The sequence below is a fragment of the Strongylocentrotus purpuratus genome, unplaced genomic scaffold (assembly GCF_000002235.5).
Source record: "Strongylocentrotus purpuratus isolate Spur 01 unplaced genomic scaffold, Spur_5.0 spur5_scaffold_14, whole genome shotgun sequence".
Classification (NCBI taxonomy): domain Eukaryota; kingdom Metazoa; phylum Echinodermata; class Echinoidea; order Camarodonta; family Strongylocentrotidae; genus Strongylocentrotus; species Strongylocentrotus purpuratus.
The window spans coordinates 17000428-17019574 of NW_022145599.1; the positions used below are offsets into that span (position 1 = coordinate 17000428).

At 36.2% G+C, this 19147-nt stretch overlaps 1 long non-coding RNA gene across 14 annotated transcripts; it reads left to right on the forward strand.

Moving 5' to 3' along the window:
- Positions 1 to 2070: 2070 nt before the first annotated feature.
- LOC753699 lies at positions 2071 to 18100 on the forward strand. Of its 14 annotated transcripts, XR_004063925.1 has the most exons (25): positions 2071 to 2155; positions 2938 to 3051; positions 4194 to 4298; positions 4952 to 5077; positions 5695 to 5820; positions 6768 to 6893; positions 7253 to 7378; positions 7737 to 7862; positions 8222 to 8347; positions 8707 to 8832; positions 9192 to 9317; positions 9660 to 9785; positions 10145 to 10270; positions 11114 to 11239; positions 11599 to 11724; positions 12084 to 12209; positions 12552 to 12677; positions 13037 to 13162; positions 13522 to 13647; positions 14007 to 14132; positions 14475 to 14600; positions 14960 to 15085; positions 15929 to 16054; positions 16413 to 16538; positions 18043 to 18100. It is a non-coding gene; the product is annotated as a fibropellin-1 (long non-coding RNA). The 14 variants fall into 14 exon arrangements; XR_004063928.1 differs by lacking the exon at positions 15929 to 16054; XR_004063930.1 differs by lacking the exon at positions 14007 to 14132.
- Positions 18101 to 19147: the final 1047 nt, after the last annotated feature.

The following is a 19147-nucleotide window of genomic DNA, read 5'->3' on the forward strand; positions in this document are numbered from 1 at the left end:
ACGATAGACTGCGTAGGTGTTAATATTTTGCAACGTGTGCTCAACCATCTCTTTAAAAAAATTGAATGAAAGGTAGAAGAAGAAAAGTGTGTTGCAAAGGCTTCATTTAGATATTGTTATTATCAGGACCATTTACTTGTCTGCACATTATGGTCTGTAATTCACGTCAAAGCTAAGGCTCGTCCAGGTGTGAACCGGCAACACAAATCGGCGGTCTATAAAGATGTAAAATGTTATATGTGTCATATTTCTGTATCTATATACTAACGCAGAGCTGACTGAATATCCGCAGGAACTTTTTTCCGCACAGTTTTCATTCATTTACACATTAAAGAAAGAAACAAACCGCGGCAGCTTGTTTTTGCCGGTCGTTTACCAGGCCATATGTGAACGAGCCTGGAGGCTGTTTCGATAAACTTTTCAGTAATCGCACCTGGCCAACATGAAACTAAACTTCATAAAATTAAATCTAACAATATCGAGGACCCAACGTTTGCTTACACGGGGGTGGTGTTAAAACTCAAATAGTACGATCGTTATTTCAATATAAAAAAAAAAAGAACGCTTAATAGCTAGCAGGTGCAAAGAAAAATGAACTACCAACATGTCTGTAGAAAAACTGTTTTGCCGGCTGTTTCGACAAACTTTTCAGTATTCGCACCTGGCCAACATAAAACTAAACTTCATAAAATTAAATCTAACAATAACGAGGACTTAACGTTTGCTTACACGGGGGTGGTATCTAGACTAAAATAGTACGATCGTTATTTCAATATGAAAAAGAAAAGAACACTTAATAGCTAGCAGGTGCAATGTAAAAATAAACTATCAACATGTTTGGAGAAAAACCGATACACCTGCTGCCAGTTCGGTTTTTTATGAAATAGTCAACCATTGACATAAAAATGCACGGCATGCCATTTAGGAAATTTAGCCCATTTATCGAACGACTCACACGAAAGCGAGCGAAACGTTTACTTTATTTGTCGGCTATTATTATCCAGTTCCAATTATCAAATAATAACTAAAAGGAACTAGTAAGTTTACACTCAAATCATTTTTTGGGCGGCAAAACTTATACATTAGTCACACCACCAAGCGGACTTGAAATCGATTTTTAAATCGACAGATCTTTGGCCATTCAGTGTAAAACACGGTACCACCCCCCCCCCCCTCCCCCGCCCCGTAAAAAAAGGAAAAAGGAAAAAAGAAATAGCATTCTTCCAACAGTAAAATGGGGTTTAACTCAAGGAACCAGTGCAAGGTGGATCTTATTTTGTGAAAATCGATACCAAGATTGATGAATTCGGTCAAAGTTTTTGTTTTTGTTTAGCGTCGCATTATGTGACGCAAGGTACAAATTTGCTTAGTATCAACAAAACTGCATTTTGAACTATTCATCGCGCGACCACCCGACCGGACGCCATATCATTCTGGCTTACTTCGGATCATCGGGTCATCGCGTCTGGTCGGGTACAACTGCACACAACGAAATATCTGCGCGTATTCACGAAGCTCTGTGGTATTAGGATTACCGAAATGCGACGGGTATTACACTTTACGTCATTAAAGACAGCCAATTTTTGTTTGGTCGGGTCGTTTTTTAACGCGAGCCCTTCTCGGTGTGAGCTATACTATAATTGTAGACCAGTAAATGGTTTCAGTAATCACATCATCAAAATTGAGCCTTTATGACACACTTTTTTTTTCTTTTTTTTTGTTAACTTCTACCTGTCATACAGTTTGTCTCAAAAGCACACAAAAAACTTTTTTATGTATTAACAACTATTGACGATTTCTATATCTATACTTTCTTTGACATTTACTCCTACAGGAAATTGCGTTTAATATGAACAATCAATAACTTAACAATTAACGAAAGACAATATATTTGCACTATCGACGTTTCGATTTGAACCCAAATGTTGCCTCAGCTGCTAAACAATGAGACAAAATTACCTTAAAAATGTATAAATACCAAGCCACCACTTAGCAGAAAACAAGTCGTCTTCGTCTCTTTTAGATTCGACATAAACCTTCAATTTGATATTCTTATATCCTCGGTAGAAAGAAAAGTTGGCCGCCATGGACTGTCGTCTGGTACTTTGCTTGATCGTCATTGGACTCGTTTCTCATCATGTCTCCGCTCAAAGGGGTAAGTGTTCTTATTTTATTCATAAATGTAGACATCACTTGTAGACGATGCTATGGTATTAGGCCGGGGAGTGGGACACACGTTGTAGCAGCAGCAGTAGCAGTAGTAGTGGTAGAGACGTTTCTCAAATGTATTGGCAAGTTCGATGCACAAAAGTATTCACGTGTTCCATATAAAGCACAGATATGTACAGATTTAGTGCCCTTGGTTCATCTAAGACCTAATTTTGAAAATTAAAAGGATTTTGTTCAAAGGATTTTTGTATAAAGTGGTGACAAAATTAATTTAAATGAAATCTACTTTTGTCAAATTTATAATGCTTAAAATACAGCCTAGAATTTTTTGATAGGTTACTTACTACCCTTAAAAAAAAAAGTATTTTTGCACATATTATTTGTATACAAAATATCCAACTAGTTAAAAAATAGGGAAAATTTGTACATATGCATGGAATCTTAACAAATGAAATAATGGCTTAAACATAATTATCTATCTCTTGTTCTTGATTATCTTAATATTATTTTTGTGGAAACTAGTAACCGCTGTTTATGTTTGTAATTATCATTTTGTTGTCGTTTTGACTTTTTTCTTTGCTTTTTGTCTAAGATAATCTTTACCTAACATAAGTTTTTGTTAAGTTTTAAACATTCAACCAATTCATAAATTCCTACAATGTATTTTTCGTGTTATTGTTAACTATGTATGTATTGTATTCTTTGTGATTGCATGATAATTTTTTGTAAAGGCAAGTGGTGAATAAATTTGATTTTATTCATTTTCAGGGTCGTGCGAAGGGTGCTGTGACTGCGGCTTTATGGGTGGCTATAATTGCTATTGCGATAATTATTGCCAGACAGCCGGTGATTGTTGCTCAGACTACGCAACGCACTGTGCCGGTAAGTATTTGGGCAATTAAATCTCTGAAGGCCTTAATAGATCAACTATTTTTTATAATTATAGAGAATTCCTAGGACATTGTCGTTTAAAAGGTAAATACCAAGTTTTGGTATGGGGTCATGAATTCGGTTCAAATAAATATAATTATTGTAAGCATATGCGATTTTACAACATTCAATGAGCGTTTTCGCGGTGGAAATCGAGTCTAAAGTGATGAAATTGTAAATAGTAAACTCTTTATGTTGTATAGCTCCCTCTCAAGACTGATATTATTTTAGCTCTAAACCAATGTTACTTGACTACAATCGAAAGATTTGCTATTCTGCTATTGTCGTTTGGAAATCATATATCAGAACTGCACAGTAACTGCATATTCTGAGATTGTCATGGTTGCAGCTACCATGGAATGGCCTTAGGCGCTATTTGAAATATTTGAAATTTACCGGCATTTACCGGCATTTACCGGCATTTACCGGCAGCACCGGCAAATGTTGATAATTCAAACTTCTAGAAAGCAGAAGTGTTTTAAGGGCTACAATTCCCAGTGCTTATAATACATTCACAGGGGCATCCAAATATATCAACATTTCAAAGAATTACTATACATCAAATGTTATGCATTACATTTAACTATGTTCTTTAGCATGGCTACCTCGCTTCTCTCAATTTAAAGCTCGTTAAACACGAGGCGTAAACTGCCTGAATTTAGGCATGCGCCAAAGAGTTGTACGGCTTTTTAAAATGAACAATGACCGATTGATTAATAACAGTGCACACATTGTCATGATAATGACGTACGGGCATTAATTGTATGCTTTCCAAGGTTTAATTAGCGCAGGTAATGTTCGCACAATTCAAAATGTGATGGCTATAGGGCTGGGTTGAAAGTATGCGAAGGTTTATTTTTGATTGATCGTGTTCATGAAAACTGCTGAAATTAAATAGTTTGCAGGCGTAATTGCAGACTAAAGGGTCTACTGCACCTAACAGGATCTGTACCCTGGCTGTCCCTGACACAGCCCTAGAATGGCTGTGTTAGGCGCAGCCGAAGGCTTGATATGAAAATGTATTCTAGTGACAAATTAAGGTTTGTGCCTGCTGATATTATGTGCTTAGCCTATTAACTTTGGTGTTTCTACAGATCCTTGCGAGTCAACACCCTGTCAGAACGGTGGATTCTGTGACAGTGTTGAGGGAACGTTCACATGTACCTGTCCTTCTGGATATTTTGGGGAGAGATGCCAAGGTAACTTATTCATTTCGTCAAACCTTCAATACATTAGCTCAAAACTGAAAGGTTACAATTATTTGTAGCTACAACGTTGAAACTGATTAGGCCAGACAGGCTCAGATGAAATAACTATGTGTGTGCGTTTGGTGTATACGACGGTCTGCGTGTTCGTGTGTGTTGTTATGTTGGTGTGCGTGTGTGTGTGTGTACACATTATAAGAAAAAGGGACGCTTTATTTCCGTATATGATATCGAATCAGCTGCTTGTTATATGAATTCAATCATTCAACTAAAAAGTAGCCTACAATAAGCCATTTTCGGAATGTAACCAAATAATTATAAGGCATATGTCCGAGGACGAGAGTTCGAGCCAGGCGCCTTTGTTTAGGAGCACATGATGCTGGGCAGACCTCAATGACTTTCGCATCCTACTGGGCACCTATTTAACACATAGATGAAGAAAAGCAACGTTGAGTTTATTTTCTCAAGAAAAATATATTGCTCGAGGACAAAAGTGCCACGTATGGTTTGAACCCAAGACCTGTGCATCTCCATTCAAGTGTCTTAACGACTGGAATACCAGTTCTTTACTTCTAATCGTAACACAAGGTAAAGTTAAAATGGAGGGGAAAAAGTACTTGATGCCCTGTTATATATTCCTCATACAGAAAAGGAGAGCGACCCTTGTAGTTCTGCACCCTGTCTGAACGGTGGGTCGTGTAGCAGCGATGGAAACTCATCTTGGTGTTACTGTCCAGATGGATACACTGGAAAGTATTGTGAAAATCATCATGGTTAGTGCAATTTGCTTCTCAATTGCATTCAGTGTTGAATATTTCTGAAACTGTGGTCTTCAAATTCCGTTGCAACTGATTTCAATGAAAATTAATCTCACTTATAAAACATTTTCACAATTCAAACATGAAATTAATTTTGAAATTACCAAAGAAGGGAAAAGGAGGAGATCCTCAAGCTCGAATCGCCTAGGCATTAAATGTACTATGTCCCATTTGCAGGCCCAAAAATGAAAAGGTTAAATTCCAACGGCATTTGAAAGATAATACTAATTTTGAACTTCCCTCAAAATAGAAGGCTTGGAAATGTCTTTAAGTGTGAATATAACGATTGTTAGGTTTCCCTGCATAATTTGATGATTTAGACACTGCTAAAGTTTAGATTTTACAGATAGGACATACATGACATATTTATAAGTCCCGCAATTTTGTTTACAGAATTTGATGTTGAATTTTGAAATTACCAAAGAAGGGAAAAGAGGAGATCCTCAGGCTCAATTAATTTAAGCATTAAGACCAAAAAATGAAACAATTCTGCATGAAAGGCCGTCTGTTGACTGTTTCCTCATTGTTCAGAAAATATAAGATCGAAAATCTTGATCAACTGTCTTAAATAGGAAACGGGAGCGACCCGTGTAGTTTTGCACCCTGTCTGAACGGTGGGACGTGTTACAGCAATGGAAATTCATCTTCGTGTATCTGTCCAGACGGATATTATGGAGAGCATTGTGAATATCATCAAGGTAAGTTTACTTCTCAGTCAAGGTTTGACAAATTTAGTATTGAATATTTCTGAAACGGTACTCTTCAAATTCCGTTTCAACTGATTTCGATGAAAATTTATCTCACTTATATTAATATCGAAATTACCATAGAAGGGGAAAAAAGGGAGATCCTCAGGCTCAACTCGCCTAAACATTAAAGGTACTATGTCCCATTTGCAGGCCAAAAAAATAATAATATTAAATTCTCACGGCATTTGAAAGATGATACTAATTTAAAACCTCCCTGAAAAAAGAGGGCTTGAAAATGTCTTTAAGTGTGAAAATAACGACTATTAGGTTTCCTTGTATAATTTGAATATTAGGACACTGCTAACGTTTGAATCTTACAGATAGGACATACATGACATATTCATAAGTCCTGCAAGATTCAACAGAACTTTATGTTCGCTGCGAAAGGGACATAGTATCTTTAAGACCCCCCAAAAGGCAATTCTGCATAGGACGCCCTAGCGTATGTTGACTGTTTCCTTATTGCTCAGAAAATATAAAAATGAAAATCTTGATCAATTGTCTTAATAAGTGAGTATTGTGGATATCATCATGGTAAGTTTGCTTCTCAGTCATGGTTTGACAAATTTAGTATTGAATATTTCTGAAACTCTACTCTTCAAATTTCGTTTCAACTGATTTCAATGAAAATTTATCTCACTTTTGAAAAATTTTCACAATTCAAACATGAAATTAATTTTGAATTTACCAAAGAAGGGAAAAAGAGGGGATCCTCATGCCCAAATCATCTAAGTATTTAGACAAAAAAAAACATGTACTCCTTAGAAGCATGATAGTAGCGAACACTGCTTATTCTACTTGGAGGAAATCTGTATGGAGTGCCTCAGCATCTGTTGAATTTTCTTCATTGTTCAGAAAATATTAGTGTGAAAATCTTCATCAACTTTCTTAAATAGGAAACGGAAGCGACCCGTGTAGTTTTGCACCCTGTCTGAACGGTGGGACGTGTTACAGCAATGGAAATTCATCTTCGTGTATCTGTCCAGACGGATTTTATGGAGAGCATTGTGAATACCATCAGGGTAAGTTTGCTTCTCAGTCATGGTTTGACAAAATTAGTATTAAATATTGCTTGAACTGTACTCTTCACATTCCATTTAACCGATTTCAATGAAACTTTATCTCACTTATAAAACATTTTCACAATTCAAACACGAAAATAATTTCGAAATTACCAAAGAAGGGAAAAAGAGGGGGTCCTCATGCTCAAATCATCTAAACATTTAGACAAAAATACATGTTCTCCTTAAAAGCATGATCTTAACGAACACTGTTTATTCTACTTGAAGCAATTCTGTATGGAGTGCCTCAGCGTCTGTTGACTTTTCCTCATTGTTCAGAAAATATAAGAGTGAAAATCTTAATCAACTTTCTTAAATAGGAAACGGAAGCGACCCCTGTAGTTTTGCACCCTGTCTGAACGGTGGGACGTGTTACAGCAATGGAAATTCATCTTCGTGTTTCTGTCCAGACGGATATTATGGAGAGCATTGTGAATACCATCAGGGTAAGTTTGCTTCTCAGTCATGGTTTGACAAAATTAGTATTAAATATTGCTTGAACTGTACTCTTCACATTCCATTTAACCGATTTCAATGAAAATTTATCCCCCTTTAAAACATTTTCACAATTCAAACACGAAAATAATTTCGAAATTACCAAAGAAGGGAAAAAGAGGGGGTCCTCATGCTCAAATCATCTAAGCATTTAGACAAAAATACATGTTCTCCTTAAAAGCATGATCTTAACGAACACTGTTTATTCTACTTGAAGCAATTCTGTATGGAGTGCCTCAGCGTCTGTTGACTTTTCCTCATTGTTCAGAAAATATAAGAGTGAAAATCTTAATCAACTTTCTTAAATAGGAAACGGGAGCGACCCGTGTAGTTTTGAACCCTGTCTGAACGGTGGGACGTGTTACAGCAATGGAAATTCATCTTCGTGTTTCTGTCCAGACGGATATTATGGAGAGCATTGTGAATACCATCATGGTAAGTTTGCTTCTCAGTCAAGGTTTGACAAATTTAGTATTAAATATGCTGAAACTGCTCTCTTCAAATTCCGTTTCAACTGATTTCGATGAAAATTTATGTCACTTATAAAACATTTTCACAATTCAAACACGAAATTGATTTCGAAATTACCAAAGAAGGGAAAAAGAGGGGGTACTCATGCTCAAATCATCTTAGCATTTAGACAAAAATATATGTTCTCCTTAAAAGCATGATCTTAACGAACACTGTCTATTCTACTTGAAGCAATTCTGTATGGAGTGCCTCAGCGTCTGTTGACTTTTCCTCATTGTTCAGAAAATATAAGAGTGAAAATCTTAATCAACTTTCTTAAATAGGAAACGGAAGCAACCCCTGTAGTTTTGCACCCTGTCTGAACGGTGGGACGTGTTACAGCAATGGAAATTCATCTTCGTGTATCTGTCCAGACGGATATTATGGAGAGCATTGTGAATACCATCAGGGTAAGTTTGCTTCTCAGTCATGGTTTGACAAAATTAGTATTAAATATTGCTTGAACTGTACTCTTCACATTCCAATTAACCGATTTCAATGAAAATTTATCTCACTTATAAAACATTTTCACAATTCAAACACGAAAATAATTTCGAAATTACCAAAGAAGGGAAAAAGAGGGGGTCCTCATGCTCAAATCATCTAAGCATTTAGACAAAAATACATGTTCTCCTTAAAAGCATGATCTTAACGAACACTGTTTATTCTACTTGAAGCAATTCTGTATGGAGTGCCTCAGCGTCTGTTGACTTTTCCTCATTGTTCAGAAAATATAAGAGTGAAAATCTTAATCAACTTTCTTAAATAGGAAACGGGAGCGACCCGTGTAGTTTTGCACCCTGTCTGAACGGTGGGACGTGTTACAGCAATGGAAATTCATCTTCGTGTTTCTGTCCAGACGGATATTATGGAGAGCATTGTGAATACCATCAGGGTAAGTTTGCTTCTCAGTCATGGTTTGACAAAATTAGTATTAAATATTGCTTGAACTGTACTCTTCACATTCCATTTAACCGATTTCAATGAAAATTTATCTCACTTATAAAACATTTTCACAATTCAAACACGAAAATAATTTCGAAATTACCAAAGGAGGGAAAAAGAGGGGGTCCTCATGCTCAAATCATCTAAGCATTTAGACAAAAATACATGTTCTCCTTAAAAGCATGATCTTAACGAACACTGTTTATTCTACTTGAAGCAATTCTGTATGGAGTGCCTCAGCGTCTGTTGACTTTTCCTCATTGTTCAGAAAATATAAGAGTGAAAATCTTAATCAACTTTCTTAAATAGGAAACGGGAGCGACCCGTGTAGTTTTGCACCCTGTCTGAACGGTGGGACGTGTTACAGCAATGGAAATTCATCTTCGTGTTTCTGTCCAGATGGATATTATGGAGAGCATTGTGAATACCATCATGGTAAGTTTGCTTCTCAGTCAAGGTTTGACAAATTTAGTATTAAATATGGTGAAACTGCTCTTCAAATTCCGTTTCAACTGATTTCGATGAAAATGTATGTCACTTATAAAACATTTTCACAATTCAAACACGAAATTGATTTCGAAATTACCAAAAAAGGGAAAAAGAGGGGGTCCTCATGCTCAAATCAAAAAATACATGTACTCCTTAGAAGCATGATCGTAACGAACACTGTTTATTCTACTTGAAGCAAATCTGTGTGGAGTGCCTCAGCGTCTGTTTAATTTTCTTCATTGTTCAGAAAATATTAGTGTGAAAATCTTCATCAACTTTCTTAAATAGGAAACGGAAGCGACCCCTGTAGTTTTGCACCCTGTCTGAACGGTGGGACGTGTTACAGCAATGGAAATTCATCTTCGTGTATCTGTCCAGACGGATATTATGGAGAGCATTGTGAATACCATCAGGGTAAGTTTGCTTCTCAGTCATGGTTTGACAAAATTAGTATTAAATATTGCTTTAACTGTACTCTTCACATTCCATTTAACCGATTTCAATGAAAATTTATCTCACTTATAACACATTTTCACAATTCAAACACGAAAATAATTTCGAAATTACCAAAGAAGGGAAAAAGAGGGGGTCCTCATGCTCAAATCATCTAAGCATTTAGACAAAAATACATGTTCTCCTTAAAAGCATGATCTTAACGAACACTGTTTATTCTACTTGAAGCAATTCTGTATGGAGTGCCTCAGCGTCTGTTGACTTTTCCTCATTGTTCAGAAAATATAAGAGTGAAAATCTTCATCAACTTTCTTAAATAGGAAACGGAAGCGACCCCTGTAGTTTTGCACCCTGTCTGAACGGTGGGACGTGTTACAGCAATGGAAATTCATCTTCGTGTATCTGTCCAGACGGATATTATGGAGAGCATTGTGAATACCATCAGGGTAAGTTTGCTTCTCAGTCATGGTTTGACAAAATTAGTATTAAATATTGCTTGAACTGTACTCTTCACATTCCATTTAACCGATTTCAATGAAAATTTATCCCCCTTTAAAACATTTTCACAATTCAAACACGAAAATAATTTCGAAATTACCAAAGAAGGGAAAAAGAGGGGGTCCTCATGCTCAAATCATCTAAGCATTTAGACAAAAATACATGTTCTCCTTAAAAGCATGATCTTAACGAACACTGTTTATTCTACTTGAAGCAATTCTGTATGGAGTGCCTCAGCGTCTGTTGACTTTTCCTCATTGTTCAGAAAATATAAGAGTGAAAATCTTAATCAACTTTCTTAAATAGGAAACGGAAGCGACCCCTGTAGTTTTGCACCCTGTCTGAACGGTGGGACGTGTTACAGCAATGGAAATTCATCTTCGTGTATCTGTCCAGACGGATATTATGGAGAGCATTGTGAATTCCATCAGGGTAAGTTTGCTTCTCAGTCATGGTTTGACAAAATTAGTATTAAATATTGCTTGAACTGTACTCTTCACATTCCATTTAACCGATTTCAATGAAAATTTATCTCACTTATAAAACATTTTCACAATTCAAACACGAAAATAATTTCGAAATTACCAAAGAAGGGAAAAAGAGGGGGTCCTCATGCATAAATCATCTAAGCATTTAGACAAAAATACATGTTCTCCTTAAAAGCATGATCTTAACGAACACTGTTTATTCTACTTGAAGCAATTCTGTATGGAGTGCCTCAGCGTCTGTTGACTTTTCCTCATTGTTCAGAAAATATAAGAGTGAAAATCTTAATCAACTTTCTTAAATAGGAAACGGGAGCGACCCGTGTAGTTTTGCACCCTGTCTGAACGGTGGGACGTGTTACAGCAATGGAAATTCATCTTCGTGTTTCTGTCCAGACGGATATTATGGAGAGCATTGTAAATACCATCATGGTAAGTTTGCTTCTCAGTCAAGGTTTGACAAATTTGGTATTAAATATGCTGAAACTGCTCTCTTCAAATTCCGTTTCAACTGATTTCGATGAAAATTTATGTCACTTATAAAACATTTTCACAATTCAAACACGAAATTGATTTCGAAATTACCAAAAAAGGGAAAAAGAGGGGGTCCTCATGCTCAAATCATCTAAGCATTTAGACAAAAATACATGTTCTCCTTAAAAGTATGATCTTAACGAACACTGTTTATTCTACTTGAAGCAAATCTGTATGGAGTGCCTCAGCGTCTGTTGACTTTTCCTCATTGTTCAGAAAATATAAGAGTGAAAATCTGAATCAACTTTCTTAAATAGGAAACGGAAGCGACCCCTGTAGTTTTGCACCCTGTCTGAACGGTGGGACGTGTTACAGCAATGGAAATTCATCTTCGTGTATCTGTCCAGACGGATATTATGGAGAGCATTGTGAATACCATCAGGGTAAGTTTGCTTCTCAGTCATGGTTTGACAAAATTAGTATTAAATATTGCTTGAACTGTACTCTTCACATTCCATTTAACCGATTTCAATGAAAATTTATCTCACTTATAAAACATTTTCACAATTCAAACACGAAAATAATTTCGAAATTACCAAAGGAGGGAAAAAGAGGGGGTCCTCATGCTCAAATCATCTAAGCATTTAGACAAAAATACATGTTCTCCTTAAAAGCATGATCTTAACGAACACTGTTTATTCTACTTGAAGCAATTCTGTATGGAGTGCCTCAGCGTCTGTTGACTTTTCTTTATTGTTCAGAAAATATAAGAGTGAAAATCTTAATCAACTTTCTTAAATAGGAAACGGGAGCGACCCGTGTAGTTTTGCACCCTGTCTGAACGGTGGGACGTGTTACAGCAATGGAAATTCATCTTCGTGTTTCTGTCCAGATGGATATTATGGAGAGCATTGTGAATACCATCATGGTAAGTTTGCTTCTCAGTCAAGGTTTGACAAATTTAGTATTAAATATGGTGAAACTGCTCTTCAAATTCCGTTTCAACTGATTTCGATGAAAATGTATGTCACTTATAAAACATTTTCACAATTCAAACACGAAATTGATTTCGAAATTACCAAAAAAGGGAAAAAGAGGGGGTCCTCATGCTCAAATCAAAAAATACATGTACTCCTTAGAAGCATGATCGTAACGAACACTGTTTATTCTACTTGAAGCAAATCTGTGTGGAGTGCCTCAGCGTCTGTTTAATTTTCTTCATTGTTCAGAAAATATTAGTGTGAAAATCTTCATCAACTTTCTTATATAGGAAACGGAAGCGACCCCTGTAGTTTTGCACCCTGTCTGAACGGTGGGACGTGTTACAGCAATGGAAATTCATCTTCGTGTATCTGTCCAGACGGATATTATGGAGAGCATTGTGAATACCATCAGGGTAAGTTTGCTTCTCAGTCATGGTTTGACAAAATTAGTATTAAATATTGCTTTAACTGTACTCTTCACATTCCATTTAACCGATTTCAATGAAAATTTATCTCACTTATAAAACATTTTCACAATTCAAACACGAAAATAATTTCGAAATTACCAAAGAAGGGAAAAAGAGGGGGTCCTCATGCTCAAATCATCTAAGCATTTAGACAAAAATACATGTTCTCCTTAAAAGCATGATCTTAACGAACACTGTTTATTCTACTTGAAGCAATTCTGTATGGAGTGCCTCAGCGTCTGTTGACTTTTCCTCATTGTTCAGAAAATATAAGAGTGAAAATCTTAATCAACTTTCTTAAATAGGAAACGGGAGCGACCCGTGTAGTTTTGCACCCTGTCTGAACGGTGGGACGTGTTACAGCAATGGAAATTCATCTTCGTGTTTCTGTCCAGACGGATATTATGGAGAGCATTGTAAATACCATCATGGTAAGTTTGCTTCTCAGTCAAGGTTTGACAAATTTAGTATTAAATATGCTGAAACTGCTCTCTTCAAATTCCGTTTCAACTGATTTCGATGAAAATTTATGTCACTTATAAAACATTTTCACAATTCAAACACGAAATTGATTTCGAAATTACCAAAAAAGGGAAAAAGAGGGGGTCCTCATGCTCAAACAATCTAAGCATTTAGACAAAAATACATGTTCTCCTTAAAAGTATGATCTTAACGAACACTGTTTATTCTACTTGAAGCAAATCTGTATGGAGTGCCTCAGCGTCTGTTGACTTTTCCTCATTGTTCAGAAAATATAAGAGTGAAAATCTGAATCAACTTTCTTAAATAGGAAACGGAAGCGACCCCTGTAGTTTTGCACCCTGTCTGAACGGTGGGACGTGTTACAGCAATGGAAATTCATCTTCGTGTATCTGTCCAGACGGATATTATGGAGAGCATTGTGAATACCATCAGGGTAAGTTTGCTTCTCAGTCATGGTTTGACAAAATTAGTATTAAATATTGCTTGAACTGTACTCTTCACATTCCATTTAACCGATTTCAATGAAAATTTATCTCACTTATAAAACATTTTCACAATTCAAACACGAAAATAATTTCGAAATTACCAAAGGAGGGAAAAAGAGGGGGTCCTCATGCTCAAATCATCTAAGCATTTAGACAAAAATACATGTTCTCCTTAAAAGCATGATCTTAACGAACACTGTTTATTCTACTTGAAGCAATTCTGTATGGAGTGCCTCAGCGTCTGTTGACTTTTCCTCATTGTTCAGAAAATATAAGAGTGAAAATCTTAATCAACTTTCTTAAATAGGAAACGGGAGCGACCCGTGTAGTTTTGCACCCTGTCTGAACGGTGGGACGTGTTACAGCAATGGAAATTCATCTTCGTGTTTCTGTCCAGATGGATATTATGGAGAGCATTGTGAATACCATCATGGTAAGTTTGCTTCTCAGTCAAGGTTTGACAAATTTAGTATTAAATATGGTGAAACTGCTCTTCAAATTCCGTTTCAACTGATTTCGATGAAAATGTATGTCACTTATAAAACATTTTCACAATTCAAACACGAAATTGATTTCGAAATTACCAAAAAAGGGAAAAAGAGGGGGTCCTCATGCTCAAATCAAAAAATACATGTACTCCTTAGAAGCATGATCGTAACGAACACTGTTTATTCTACTTGAAGCAAATCTGTGTGGAGTGCCTCAGCGTCTGTTTAATTTTCTTCATTGTTCAGAAAATATTAGTGTGAAAATCTTCATCAACTTTCTTAAATAGGAAACGGAAGCGACCCCTGTAGTTTTGCACCCTGTCTGAACGGTGGGACGTGTTACAGCAATGGAAATTCATCTTCGTGTATCTGTCCAGACGGATATTATGGAGAGCATTGTGAATACCATCAGGGTAAGTTTGCTTCTCAGTCATGGTTTGACAAAATTAGTATTAAATATTGCTTTAACTGTACTCTTCACATTCCATTTAACCGATTTCAATGAAAATTTATCTCACTTATAACACATTTTCACAATTCAAACACGAAAATAATTTCGAAATTACCAAAGAAGGGAAAAAGAGGGGGTCCTCATGCTCAAATCATCTAAGCATTTAGACAAAAATACATGTTCTCCTTAAAAGCATGATCTTAACGAACACTGTTTATTCTACTTGAAGCAATTCTGTATGGAGTGCCTCAGCGTCTGTTGACTTTTCCTCATTGTTCAGAAAATATAAGAGTGAAAATCTTCATCAACTTTCTTAAATAGGAAACGGAAGCGACCCCTGTAGTTTTGCACCCTGTCTGAACGGTGGGACGTGTTACAGCAATGGAAATTCATCTTCGTGTATCTGTCCAGACGGATATTATGGAGAGCATTGTGAATACCATCAGGGTAAGTTTGCTTCTCAGTCATGGTTTGACAAAATTAGTATTAAATATTGCTTGAACTGTACTCTTCACATTCCATTTAACCGATTTCAATGAAAATTTATCCCCCTTTAAAACATTTTCACAATTCAAACACGAAAATAATTTCGAAATTACCAAAGAAGGGAAAAAGAGGGGGTCCTCATGCTCAAATCATCTAAGCATTTAGACAAAAATACATGTTCTCCTTAAAAGCATGATCTTAACGAACACTGTTTATTCTACTTGAAGCAATTCTGTATGGAGTGCCTCAGCGTCTGTTGACTTTTCCTCATTGTTCAGAAAATATAAGAGTGAAAATCTTAATCAACTTTCTTAAATAGGAAACGGAAGCGACCCCTGTAGTTTTGCACCCTGTCTGAACGGTGGGACGTGTTACAGCAATGGAAATTCATCTTCGTGTATCTGTCCAGACGGATATTATGGAGAGCATTGTGAATTCCATCAGGGTAAGTTTGCTTCTCAGTCATGGTTTGACAAAATTAGTATTAAATATTGCTTGAACTGTACTCTTCACATTCCATTTAACCGATTTCAATGAAAATTTATCTCACTTATAAAACATTTTCACAATTCAAACACGAAAATAATTTCGAAATTACCAAAGAAGGGAAAAAGAGGGGGTCCTCATGCATAAATCATCTAAGCATTTAGACAAAAATACATGTTCTCCTTAAAAGCATGATCTTAACGAACACTGTTTATTCTACTTGAAGCAATTCTGTATGGAGTGCCTCAGCGTCTGTTGACTTTTCCTCATTGTTCAGAAAATATAAGAGTGAAAATCTTAATCAACTTTCTTAAATAGGAAACGGGAGCGACCCGTGTAGTTTTGCACCCTGTCTGAACGGTGGGACGTGTTACAGCAATGGAAATTCATCTTCGTGTTTCTGTCCAGACGGATATTATGGAGAGCATTGTAAATACCATCATGGTAAGTTTGCTTCTCAGTCAAGGTTTGACAAATTTGGTATTAAATATGCTGAAACTGCTCTCTTCAAATTCCGTTTCAACTGATTTCGATGAAAATTTATGTCACTTATAAAACATTTTCACAATTCAAACACGAATTGATTTCGAAATTACCAAAAAAGGGAAAAAGAGGGGGTCCTCATGCTCAAATCATCTAAGCATTTAGACAAAAATACATGTTCTCCTTAAAAGTATGATCTTAACGAACACTGTTTATTCTACTTGAAGCAAATCTGTATGGAGTGCCTCAGCGTCTGATGACTTTTCCTCATTGTTCAGAAAATATAAGAGTGAAAATCTTAATCAACTTTCTTAAATAGGAAACGGAAGCGACCCGTGTAGTTTTGCACCCTGTCTGAACGGTGGGACGTGTTACAGCAATGGAAATTCATCTTCGTGTATCTGTCCAGACGGATATTATGGAGAGCATTGTGAATACCATCAAGGTAAGTTTGCTTCTTAGTCGTGGTTTGACAAATTGGGTATTGAATATGAAATAGTACTCTTTAAATTCCGTTTCTACTGAAAATATATCTCACTTATAAAACATTTTCACAATTCAAACATGAAATTAATTTTGAAATTAACAAAGAAAGGGAATAATAAGAGGAGGTCCTCAGGCTCAAATCGTTTAACTGGGCAAGTATCGGAATCACAGAAATGTAGAGCAGCAGAAGCGAGAGCAAGACGCCTTCACACACAGCCGGGCGGAAATCATCGGAATCGATGTATAGCGCCGATAAACCCAACGACAACAACCATTTCATTGTCTGAAAAGTGTTGGAATTGTTGAATGCAGGGACAGGAAGAGCAAACAAAAAAAAAAGAAGAAGATTGAACAAAGAAAACTATAATATTATTGTTTCCCCCGGCAGTGTGCCGGTGGGGAACTTTGGATTCAACAGCGATACGACGCGCACACAAGAATATAACGCGGTGGACGCGGTCCGCCCCGTTATATTCTTATGTGCGCTCTAACTGCCACATTCCTTGACGGATTTCCTTTAAATTTTGTATGGAGGTGTATCTTAGTTTAATCTACACACATATAACTTTTGGTGATACTGCTCCCAGTGTTCTGTCTTCTATAGGGTAATAGACCATATTTTGGGGGATGATTTGTGTGCCCTCTATAGGCCACATTTCTCATGGGATTTTGTTCAAATTTTAAACGAAGGTGTATCTTGGTATAATCTACACACCTGTCAGTATGGAAGTGTATGTTGGTAAAATCTATGCACCTATAGTTTTTGGTGATGCTGCCACCAGTGTCCCGTGTTTTGAAAGGTCAAAAGGTCATATTTTGGTGGGTGTCTAGTGTGCGCTCTGCAAGTCATATTTCATGACGGATTTCTTTCAAATTTTGAATGGAGATATATCTTGGTACAACCTACACATCTTCACCTTTGGGCGATGCTGCCCTAATTGTTCCGTCTTTGATATGGTCAAATGTCAAATATCTTTTATGCGCTCTAACTGCTACATTTCTAGACGTATTTTGTTTTCAAATGTTGTATGGAGGTGTGTCTTAGTACAATCTATACATCTTTAGTGTTTGGTGATGCCGTCACCTGTGTTCCGTCTGTTATAAGGTCAAAGGTCATATTTTGGTGGCTGTCTTTTGTGCGCTCTTTGTGCCACTTTTATTGACAGATTTCTTTCAAATTTTCTACAGAGATGCATTATACTCTAATCTAGAAACATGTTTTTTGGTGAAGCTGCTCTTAGTCGTGACAATGGTCGGAGCCACAAGTGGCGATCTCTACGCCATCCTTTTGTTTAAGGGAGGGGAGAGAGGATCTTTGTCCCTCCTTCGACGGTAAGGATGACAAAAAATCGCTATCCCTGCCGGGGGATACTTTCGCATTGCGCGGAAATACAGATTGCGATATTTCTAGTTATCTAATACTGTTTTTAATAGTCATGTTTCTATAATTTTTTATATTCCAGCCTGGAACTCGACAACTATCCTATAGTATCTATTCCTATTATGGATTGTGAACGGTAAGTTTACCATCTGTCATAAAGTAAGAATATGATAACTTTTACGGTTTAAAAACTCTGTTCCTTTAAATATTGTTGAACTATGGTTTGAAAAGAAGTTTGTGTAAGCGTTCCTAGATAAGCAATATTATTGATGATGTTATTATTTCATGAATAAACACAAAAATGTCGTTTCTCATTCATTTTTACACACATACACGCCCACACGAGCGCCAACTCTTTCTCTCTCTCTCTCACTTCCCCCTCCCTCTTTTTCCCTATAACACCCCAATCCTCAATCTAAAGTAATCAAAATTTAAAGGCGTAAGTTATTATAATAAATACAGACACAGAATACAGTAAAAATTTAAAATAAATAGTTAGCATAGAGGAGTTAACTATTTATGAATAAAATCACATGCCAATTTCCCAAACATTGTTGAAATTGAATAATGAATTGGTTAAATGTTGTTATTGTTTATTCACGACCCCCAATTTAAATGTAAATATAAATTGAGAATGGAGTTGTGGCCTTCATTTTTAATTCATGTAAAATTTCTTTCTCCAGCCTTTCGAACTTTTTCCAACCTCTTTACTCTAAATTCTTTTCCCCATTCTTACCACCTAAATTCTTTTCCTTTCCTCATCTTCATCATTCTCTCCTTGCGTTCTTACATGTATATTTATATTGTCTTGTCTTTATACAGGTGTATATTCCCATTTCCCTCAAAGGCCTATGCTAACTAGAATTACATTACACCTTCTTCTTCGTGTTAATATGCTGTATAACAGTTATTGATCATTATGAAAAAAAATACATTATATAATTTGACTAAAATTGCAAATATAAAATAATGAAAAATAACTGTTTCTTTTAAATGAACTAATTGAATCGAATTCTATTTCAGATAAAACAACTGTAGCCTAGAAGTACCACGAGCATTGAAAAAGGAGGAGAAAGACCACACAATAAGGGATCATCTATTCTACCGTGACATGAGAAAAATTTGCAGAAAATTCAATTTAATCGATTCAATTTATTTGACATCATGTAAAGGAAAAATTAAGTACA